The sequence below is a fragment of the Emys orbicularis genome, chromosome 1 (assembly GCF_028017835.1).
Source record: "Emys orbicularis isolate rEmyOrb1 chromosome 1, rEmyOrb1.hap1, whole genome shotgun sequence".
In the NCBI taxonomy this organism is placed as follows: Eukaryota; Metazoa; Chordata; order Testudines; family Emydidae; genus Emys; species Emys orbicularis.
The window spans coordinates 214,127,885-214,138,666 of NC_088683.1; positions in this window are offsets into that span (position 1 = coordinate 214,127,885).

A 10,782-nucleotide genomic window follows, 5' to 3' on the forward strand; every position below is an offset into this window, starting at 1 on the left:
GAAGAAATATTAGTTTTACTGAGGCATCAGCAGGAGCTGGGAATGCCTATTGTATAGACTGATGTGAAATTTGTTAAGTTTAGACCATTCCCTTTAATTATATTTTGCTGTAAATTTTCATTATTTTCACAGAAGGTTTGTGTGATGATAGTACTGTCCACTGGAGGTCCATTTCTCCTAATATATCATTTCTGACAAACACCACAAATACTACTTGTCCCTTTGGCTCATAGGTGCTGAATGCATGGGTGCTCCGGGGCTGGAGCACCCATGGGAAAAAATTGGTGGGTGCTCTGCACCCACCGGCAGCCAAGCTACCCTCCCCACCCCCCCGCCTCACCTCACCTCACCTCCGCCTCCTCCCCTGAGCGCGCCACATCCCCGCCGCCCAGGGCTGGTGCTACCATTTAGGCAAACTAGGCGGTTGCCTAGGGCGCCAAGATTTGGGGGCGCCAAAAAGCGGTGCCCCCAATTTTTTTTTTTTACAGCATTCCTACGCCCCCTCCCCGAGCGCGCAGTCACCGCTCCACTTCTCCCGCCTCCCAGGCTTGCAGCGCCAATCAGCTGTTTGGCACCGCAAGCCTGGGAGTAGAGGAGAATTAGAGCGGGGGCAGCATGCTCGGGGAGGAGGCAGAGCAGAGGTAAGCTGGGGTGGGGAGCTGCCGCACGGCTCCCAGGGCTGGGGGGGTGGGAAGCTGCCACGGGGGTGCCTCAGGGCGGGGGTGGGGAGCTGCCGCACGGCTCCCCACGGGGGAGGTGCTTCAGGGCGGGGGGGGGGGCGAGGAGCTGCCGCAGGGCTGGGGGGGCGCAAGGTGGCAGTTTCGCCTAGGGCGCGAAACTTCCTTGCACCGGCCCTGCCGCCGCCACAAAACAGCTGTTTCACGGCGTAAAAAGCTCCGTAAGGGAGGGGGGAGGAGCAGGAATGCAGTGCGCTCAGGGGAGGAGGTGGGGAAGAGGCAGGGCCGGGGCGGGGATTTGGGGAAGGTGTTGGAATAGGGGCAGGGAGGGGGCGGAGTTGGGGAGGGAACTTTGGGGAAAGGGTTGGAATGGGGGCGGGGCAGGGGTGGAGCCGGGGGCAGAGGGGGGTCGAGCACCCACCGGTGCCAGCAGAAGTTGACGCCTATGCTTTGGCTATTTCAGGATTGCCAGCCTGAAGAGATCAAAAATCATGAGTCAGTCCCCAAAATATCAGAAGACTGGCCCAAACAATCACGAGGCTTTTTAAAAGACTATACAGACACTCCCCGACTTACACAAATGTTCCGTTCTGGAATGCCTTGCGTAGGTTGAATTTTGCATAAGTCGGGAACGTATACCCGACAGTTATGCGCAAAAAAAAAGCATACGGAACTTTTTCCATAAGTGCGGATTTGCGTAAGAAGGGTTTGCGTAACCCGGGGAGCGTCTGTATTGTGTGTGGGGGGGGCAGGGAGTTGATTTTGTTTTGGGGCTGTCTATTGAGTTTTGAACTGCCCTTGCCTCTCCCCAGTGTGTGTGTGAGACAGTATTGTCCACTCTCCCAAATTTACTGGGTAAGGTGATTCTGGCCCTTGCTGAAGAAGCCCCCTTCAGTTCAGCCCTTCCAACCCTCAGTTCAGCACCCCATTAGCCTGTCCTCATCAGTTCAACCCCCTCCTCCAACTTCCCCTCAGCTCAGCCTCACCTCTGCTCCTCCTGAGGTTCTTCACTCCCCTCTTGCAGGCCTGGAGGGCTGCAGCAGGGTTCCCTCTCCCCCTTCCAAGCTGTGGTGGGAGCAGTTCTGGGAGCTGTTCACCCTCCTTTGCCAGGTGGCAACACTGCTTCTTTGCATTTGATACTGTGTATAATCCTGACTGAGCTGGTTGAAAATTGGGAATTTCTGTCCTGTGGAAAATTCTGCTATTTCAATATTTGTTTTCATTCTGAAATGGGACAAAAAGACAACATATTGCAATATTTTGTGAAACAGAAAGTTCAAAAAAAAAATTGATTTGAAATGTTTTATTTTGACATTCCTGAAATGGACTGTTTAGTTTTAGTTTGTTAAATTGAATCAAAACATTTAATCTCAGCTCAGTTTGACATTAATCAGTCCCCTAAACTGCCACAGTGCCTCATGGGATTTGTAGTTCTAATGTCTTACATTCTCATTCTCCTGTGTGGAATGGGCTCCCCAGTCAGACTGCATCTCCCATTGATACATTATGGTCTTGTGATACCAATCAGTTCCATCAGAAGGGAGACCACAGTGCATCTTGGGACATGTAGTCTAGCCCAGAGGAAAGAATAAGTACATTAAGCACCTGAACTACAACTCTCATGTGGCACTGTGGCAACTCAAGCAGACACAGACTGATATTGAACTGACTAAAACAAAACATTTTTATTTAGGTCAACCTGATATGAAGTTAAATATTTTGTTTTGATTTTCCCAATAGAAAACTGATAATTTTCAGCAAAATCAAAATTTTCCCACAGAAAATTTTGTTTTTGTAGAAACTGCATTTTCCATCAAAAAACATTTTGATGTAAAATTCCTGAGCAGCTCTGGGAATATTGCATCTCCAGCCTGTAGTAGGGTCATCTTGTGATAGTCAAGTGAATGTTGAATAAATATTGAATAAATACTACTGTGGCTGTAGTATGGACAATGGCACCTGAGTGGTCAGGCGGCATAAGAATCCATAAGAAGTTTAATTTCTTTTTAGGAGATAAATAAGTAAACACAAGCATGAGATGAATAGAATCTAGCTTTATTTACATGTACAGTTCTTGCTGATTCTAGATGTGAGAACAGGTCTGGATATCGATTTAGGCCTCAACTACAGTATGTTGTTTTTTGTATGTGTCCACAAATGTCATAATTTTTCTCCTCAAGACAAACTCTGTCCTCCCAGAGGACTCTTATGTGAGGTTCTGCGTTTAACCCAAAGTTGCCAACTCTTGCAATGTTATTGTGAGACTCACAATATTTTGTGTCTTTCTTAAACCCTAGCTCTCTGAGTCTTGTGAATACATGAGAATCTCAGCTTTCTTTCTTTCTTTTTATTTTTAAGTAAGTTTTTCCAGCCCTCATGGTTACAGATAAAAGCATGAAAATGTGACTCAAGTGCACCCGGAAGACTCCACATTTATTTTTTAAAATCTTGTGACTTTTAAGCCAATCTTATGATTTGGGGGGCTGAATCATGATTTTTGAATGCTTGGGGTTGGCAATACCGTTCATCCCTTTCCCAACCCAACTAGGAAGCACAGAGGCAAACTCTGCTCCCCTTCTCCCGCTGGACTGAAACCTCTTCCCTGTAATACACAATAACTCATACAGTATGTCCGATTCAATTCCCCTGTAGATTCCAAGGCACATATTAATTTGTAAAAAGTGACAGCTCCTTAAAAACTAATGCTTTGATTATCTTAATTGTTTGCTAGTTCAGGTAAGTTGTCTTTTAGCTGGGACCATCCACACTGGTTATAACGTTTTCCCCCCGGCAAGATTCCTTCCCTCTCTTATATAAACGTATTTAATTAAAGATGTAAGCATTACATATGTGTCACAGTAAAGATTATTCAGTTACCAGTGCCAGGTGCATTGAGGTATGCCTTTGTGACATTGCTTGGAACATCACATAGTTCATGGCTTCCTTTCCACTCTCACCATTAGGGGGCTGTAAAAACACGTGCATCAATACATCTTGTTACAATACTGGTCATACTGTGGGGAGAAGATCTTTTTAAAAACAAACAAGCAAAAAAACTTTAACTTTAAGCAAAGTCCTATAGTATTTAAGTCTTGTCACAGAGCTGTACTTTTTCTCTTTCAATCTATAGGTTATCCCATGTACTAGAGAGAAAGGCTGGCCCAGTGGTTAGGCACTAGATTAGGATCTGGCGAACCTGAGTTCAAGTCTTTATTCAATATTTAAGTCCCTGTTCCATCACAGACTTCCTGGGTGTTCTTGAGCATGTCACTTAACCTCCCTGTGCCCCAGGTCCCCACCTGGGAAATGGGGATCACAGGCACCAACTTTTTTCGGTGCCGGTGGGTGCTTACAACCCCCCCACCCCGACTCCACCCCTGCCCCAAAGTCCCCGCCCCAACTCCTCCCCTCCCTGCCCCTATTGGACCCTTCCCCAAATCCCCGCCCCGCCTCCTCCCCCAAGTGTGCCACGTTCCCCTTCCTCCCCCCTCCCTCCTAGGCTTGCTGCGCGAAACAGCTGTTTCGTGGTGCAAGCGCTGGGAGGGAGGGGGGAGAAGCAGGACCTGGCGGCGTGCTCAGGGGAGGAGGCGGAGGTGAGTTGGGGTGGGGCGAGGAGCTGCCGGTGGGTGCAGAGCATCCACCAATTTTTCCCTGTGGGTGCTTCAGCCGCTATGATGGGGATAATAGCACTGCCCTATCTTACATGGGTGTGGAAAGGATAAATACAAATAAAACCTGTGAGATGCTCAGCTCCTAAGGTAATGGAGGCCATATAAGTAAACTTCGGTCAATAAGATAGCCATGTTAAGAGGAACTTGAATCTGACTTAATTAGTTCAGAAAATGTTTTTATCTAATTCATATACTCCAATATATCATTATAAGGGGAGGTGGTAGTTTTCTGAGGGGTGGAGGGAAATAGACTGGCCTAACAATTTATAGGTTCTCATGCTATGAGCCTGTGAGATCAGTCCCTGAGTTTGCTTTCCCTCTGAATTAATTGTCAGAGATGGGGAAGGCTGGGCTGGCTTGTGAGTTCCTGAGGCACCAAGCAGTCCCTTGCAATGCTTATGCCTGAGGCCAGCCCTGGAGATGGGGGAGTGGTACAGTAACTGCACTGTTGGGATGTGTTCTGAGCAGCCTTTGGTTATATTATGAAGCCATTTCATATTTGTCTTTTTCTCGCCCTCAGAATGTTCTTAACTGAGTTTGACTGGATCCTGACTTGACAAGTGATTTGACCATTTGTAAAGGCATGAATCAGCTCAAACAGAAAGTGAGTTAAAAACAAAACAACTAAACAAAAACAGAACAAAACAAAAGCAAGCAACAACAACAAAAACCCAGACTTCTCCACACTGCATCCTATCCACTGTCTTGCATGGAACTGGGAGCTGGGATCTACAGAAGTTCAGAAATCTGTTTGGTACTCTCAATCATTTAATGAGAGCTTTGCTTTGCTGACAACCTAGGAGGCATATTTACTCTCACTGGGTAATAGGGCACTCTCTGCCAGGCATGGAGGCATGCACAAAGTCATCTGGAACTATGATAGCATGTGTGGAAATCTAAGTAAATTTACTTGAAATACATAATCTGAGTGAGACTGTTCTCATAGGACATCATAGTAATCAGCACATGATTACATGGCTCTCCTCTGTCAGTCAGTGTTGACTGACAGCTGGGGAGCTGAGTTGGTTGTTCTCGAGCAGCAGTGGGAATTGGAGAGAAAGACTGTGCTCCGAGCACTTGTCTGTGCTTTCCTGAAAGGTGGGAAGGCAGAGAAAGGGAAAAGCCTCTCTGATAAGCAGCACTAAGGAATCACCTGAGAAAAGGCAACTCTTTGCAGTCTGGAAGTTTAGACAAATATTTATTTTCAGACCAACTATGTTTAAAATGTTTTTCTTATCCTGAGGCCAGTGATGTTTTTGCTTTGTTTTAAGCATTCATTTGGGCCTGTACCTAAATTGCTTCAGATTAAACTACCACAAAAGTGGGGCTCTTGAAAATATTCATTGCCTTATTCACCCTCAGACTTCAGTTGTACCACAACAGATGAGCAGGGCCGGATTTACACCTTACGCGCCCCTAGGCACAGCATCTTCAGCACCGCCCCCCCACCTGCCCTTTGTGTTGCACACAGTTTTAGAGAGGTAAGGCACCCCTAGAATGCTGAGCTGCCCCAAGGCACATGCCTAATTGGAAATCCGGCCCTACAGATAAGGATTTAAACTTATTAATAAATGAGATAGTGGGCTGGCACAGGGGTTAGCTGGGGGTGTGGGCTCTGGGGTGGGGCTGGGACTGAGGGGTTTGGGGTGCAGGAGGGTCCTCTGGGCTGGGACTGAGGGGTTTGGAGGGCAGGAGGGGGATCAGGCCTGGGGCAGGAGGTTGGGGTGCAGGAGGGGGTCAGGGGTGCAGGCTCTGGGCAGCGCTTCCCTCAAGTTCCCCTCTCCGGCTCCTATGCAGAGGCATGGCCAGGTGGCTCTACGTGCTGCCCTGTCTGCAGGCGCTGCCCCTGCAGCTCCCATTGGCCGTGGTTCCTGGCCAATGGGAGCTGCGGGGGCGGCACTTGGGGTGGGGGCAGCGTGCGGATCCCCCTGGCTGCCCCTACGCTTTGGAGCCAGAGGGGGGACGTGCCACTGCTTCTGGGAGCTGCGGGGAGTGGGGCAAGCCCCCTACCCCGGCTGGAGCACCAGCGTGGGACAAGCCCCAGGACCTGCTCCACAGCAGGAGCTCAAGGGCTGGAATAAAACATCTGGAGGGCCGGATGTGGCCCCTGGGCTGTAGTTTGCCCACCTCTGCACTAGAAGAAGTAGACTTCTTCTTCAGGAGGCTTGAGCTGAGCATCTACTGGCAAGCTAGCCAAGGAGAGCCTGGTATGCCACACCCAGCCACAAGAGAGTGTGTCAGTAGTGAGTCCACTCTTCTGCAGCCCTGTGCCATCCCCCATCGAAGTAAGCTATTCTCTTTAACGCTGCCCTCATCACTGCAGTACCTGAGCATCTCACATTAGACTATTTGGATAAGTTATCTCATGGTCTTGAGTGGCTTCCTCCCTTCTGTTCCATAGGCCAGGAGACATCTCTGTCCTTCTCCCATACGCCTTTTTCTTCTTCTCCTCTCCTTGTCTCTCACCATCCCCTCAGTCTGAGACTGTCAATGAGCATATCATTTTTTAAATTTTAAGGTAAAAGCTTTTCTATTGGAAACTGCATTGAGATGACTAATTCACTTCATCTAGGCTGCCCAGTACCCATGAGATGGTAACAGCTTTTGGTCATTACAGTAGATTCATACTGGAAACCTAGAAGTGGAAAAGATCTATCTCCGATTAACAGGCCAGCTGGTTCCCCTCCAGTGGCATTCTGGAATGGCTGCTAAAGGCTGCATCTTTCAAGGTGCTGCGTGCCTCTGGGAGACACTGAGCATGCTAAAATGCCATTGATTTCAGGATTGGGCCATAAGTGAGCACTGCATTTTTATAATGGTTTCTAAACTATTTTCACCTGCTCTCTGAAGGAGGGAGTGTTGTCTAATGGTTAGAGTAGGGCCTTGGGTGTCAGGACTGTTGAGGTCTATTGTGGGCTCTGCTACTCCTTGCCATGTGATTTGAGTGAGTTTCATATGTTTCTTGACCTATGGTACTGCAGCTTCCTGTACCTATGTCTACACATGAGTAAAGTAAATACTTTATTTGTCTCTTTCTCTCCTCTCCCAATATACGATATGTTGTTTAACAGTAACTATAGCTTGCATTGGTCTGTTGATTTGAAGATTACAGCTACTGCCTATAGATCCCTGGGCATGAAGGAACTTTTTACGGGTGAAAGAGGAATTGGTTAGGGTAAATGGCGTACAGACTAAGAACTCATGAGGGATTGCACTTTCTATCCCTATATGTGGCACAGACAATGGATGGAGGGGCAGGGGTTCAGGAATAAAGAGAACCCTTCTGCCTTTGGGTGATGGGGTGGAGTAACCTGCTTCTGCAATATAGAATGTGTGTGTTTTTCATTACATGGAATAATAGAGACCCAGATGAAACCAATTAAAATGTCTAATAGATTATTGTTTTCTCTAGCACGTAGTTACATGCTTGAAGAGCCATCCTTTACCTGGCTGTCAGCAAATTGGCTAGGAAAACTAGTATGGAATTTTGTTTTTGGTTTTTTTCATGCTGACAAAACAGGAGCCTTCTGCCCAGGTAAGATTAACTGTTTTATTTCTGTGTTAATCTGTATCTGGCCGTATTCTCAGTGTTAGACCCAGCAGTACAGAAACAAAAGAGCTTGAAACAATATTTGGAGTTCAGGATGGAGAAGTTTTGAGTTTAAGCAGCATTTATTATCAGGAGTGGATCCAAGTTTTTAATAAGAGGGGCTGGACTGGAGGCAGAAAGGTGGGACTATATACAGATTGTCTAAATCTCTGCTGCTCCAGAAACATCATGTGCTGATGGTGTGATCTGGGTACTTGGGCCATTTCATTATATGCAGTGGGGAACTGGATAATAAATATCAAACCTTGTGCTGGCCGCAGCATCCTTACTATGTGAAGGACAGATGGGTGCTGTGACAGGTGGTACAGAAGACTGAAAAGAGCCTCCATCATCTTGATTCCTTCCTTCCACAATTTCCTTAGCCAAACGAGGCACATCCAGCTGGAAGGGGGAAACCTGGGTGCAGCCGAGTTCTCCCAGGTGCAGCCAATAGTAGAGCCTTATCTAATGGTGCTAGTCTGACAATAGAAGGGTGGTGCTGCTTCAAGGAGTTCTCTCCACTCGTGGGAGAAGGTTGTTTTCAGAAAGGTATGTGCTGTTTGTTTTACTCCCTACTGAGCTGTGGAGCATGTTTGAATGAGCAGCCAAGAGCTGAAGTCCTTGTTTTAAAGTTTGCAATGCCAGCTGTTTGAAACGAAATGAGAGGGCAGGTGTTTGTCCCATCCCTTGGCTCTGCTTTTCAGACTCTTTGGAACTGGGCTCTGCTGAAGCCACAAAAACCATGGCCACACGACACCATGCTGCTGATGCTGTAGTCCAGGGGTTCTCAAACTGGGGGTTGGGACCCCTCAGAGGGGTTGCAAGATTATTACATGAGGGGTCCCGAGCTGTCAACCTCCACCCCAAACCCCACTTGCCTCCAGCATTTAAAATGGTGTTAGATATATTTAAAAAGTGTGTTTAATTTATTAGGGGGTCGCACTCAGAGGCTTGCGATGTGAAAGGGGTCGCCAGTAAAAAAGTTTGAGACCCACTGCCGTAGTCTGAGCAGAGAGGTGTGGTGTCCGTAAACCAAGTTGTCATTGGCCATCTCTTCTCAGCACATTTTTATGAAAAGTAGATTTAAAAAAAACAAACCATATAACTTTAGTGACAGAGACAAAACTTAAATCTTTCCCAAGCAGTAGCTTATTCAAACTGGCTTCAGTTCTCCTCTGAGCTAGAAGAAGATTTTCCCCTCCTTTTTATAAAGCTTTAGCCCCACATCCAGTAGCAGCTGCCTGACCTCCCCCTTCCACATCCTTTTAGTCAATAACCATTTTTTGTGTCCTTGTATGGAAACCACCTGGAGGAGAAAAACTGATGATTCATCTTAGCTACTCCCTCCCCTAATTGCTGTTGGGGAAACAGCTGTGATGAAGAGCCACTTTCCCCTTCTCAGAATAGCTGTCTCTTCTGGGCTTAAAGGGAAGGAAAAGCCTTGGCTGTCCAAAGAGAGGAATGCATAGCTGGAGTGTGCACTTGCCTCTTAGACTTCTAATAATCTAACCTAAACTCTCTTGCCACTTTTCAAGCAATCCCATAAACATCCACCATTCCTACCATTACATTAGGTTTTCTTTAGTGGGAGTCCCAAGATAAGGCTGCTTCTTCCATGGCTTTGAGTGTACTATGATTGCTTCGAGAGAGAGATTCCTTTTATACAAGATTTCCTGGGAGGAAAAAGGGAGTTGCCACCGCTTGTCTCTGGAATACTGCAGTTTGCAGGGCCCTTCAAAAGGTATCTGAACAAACAGCACTGAGTCTTTAAGGGTTTCTGTCAGCTTATCAATATGCTCCTTGTCCAGTGACCCTTGCTACCCTGCTCAGCATATAACAAGGAATAGAAAGTACCCAATTAACCCAGAAGGATACACCCATGTGTTTATCCTCCACTGAAATGCAGCCCACCTCTAGGGTGAAATGTGGCAGTAACCATAGGCACCAACTCCCCCTCTGCCCCTGCCCTGCCCCCATTCCACCCCCTTCCCCCAAGCCCCCGCCCTTGCCCTGCCTCTTACCCTGAATGTGCCACATCCCCGCTCCTCCCCATCCCTCCTGGAAAGTCCTAAGTGCCGCCAAACAGCTGAAGGCGGCGAGGAGGGGGGAGCTTGACTGCCGGTGGGTGCGGAGCACCCGCTAATTTTTCCAGAGCACCCATGGAGTCTACGCCTATGGCAGTAACAGCACGGAGCAACTCCACACGCTGTTTTAGGACAGCCTTAAGAAGTCAAGACACAATTATTTTAGTTTACCCTGTTAACTTATGTTAGAGCCGGGGTTCTCAAACTGGGGGTCATGAGATTATTACGGGGGGGGGGGCAAGTACATGCACGAAACAGAGCAACTGCTATAAAATAGATAATTTAAATCTAGCATTTTAGAAAATGACACACACCTTTCTGTCGCAACGTATTTACTTCAAAAAGTATTGTAAATGTATAATGCAGCGATCATTGTTGCTAAACAAAATATATATTTGTATTATCAACACTTTAATTGAACTCTGGGGATTGTAGTATCGTGTGCGCATCGAAGGCTTGATTGTTCAGCAGCTGAAGAGCTGCATTAACCACCGACCAATCTCAGACCAATACTGAGATTGACTTTTTTTTTTTAAAAAGGAATTTTTTATAGTTTAACAGTCAGACACACAAGTGGGGTAGAACTGGGGGGGCTTTTGGGGACTATAGCCACCCCAAAATTTGCCTTAATTCCTCTTCCTCCCCCGCCCCCTGAGCCCACACCTCCCAGCACAAAGGTCAAACGTTACGCAGAAGTAAGGGTGGCATGGTATGACATTGCCATCCTTATTTCTGCAGTTCTGTGCTACTGCTGGCAGCAG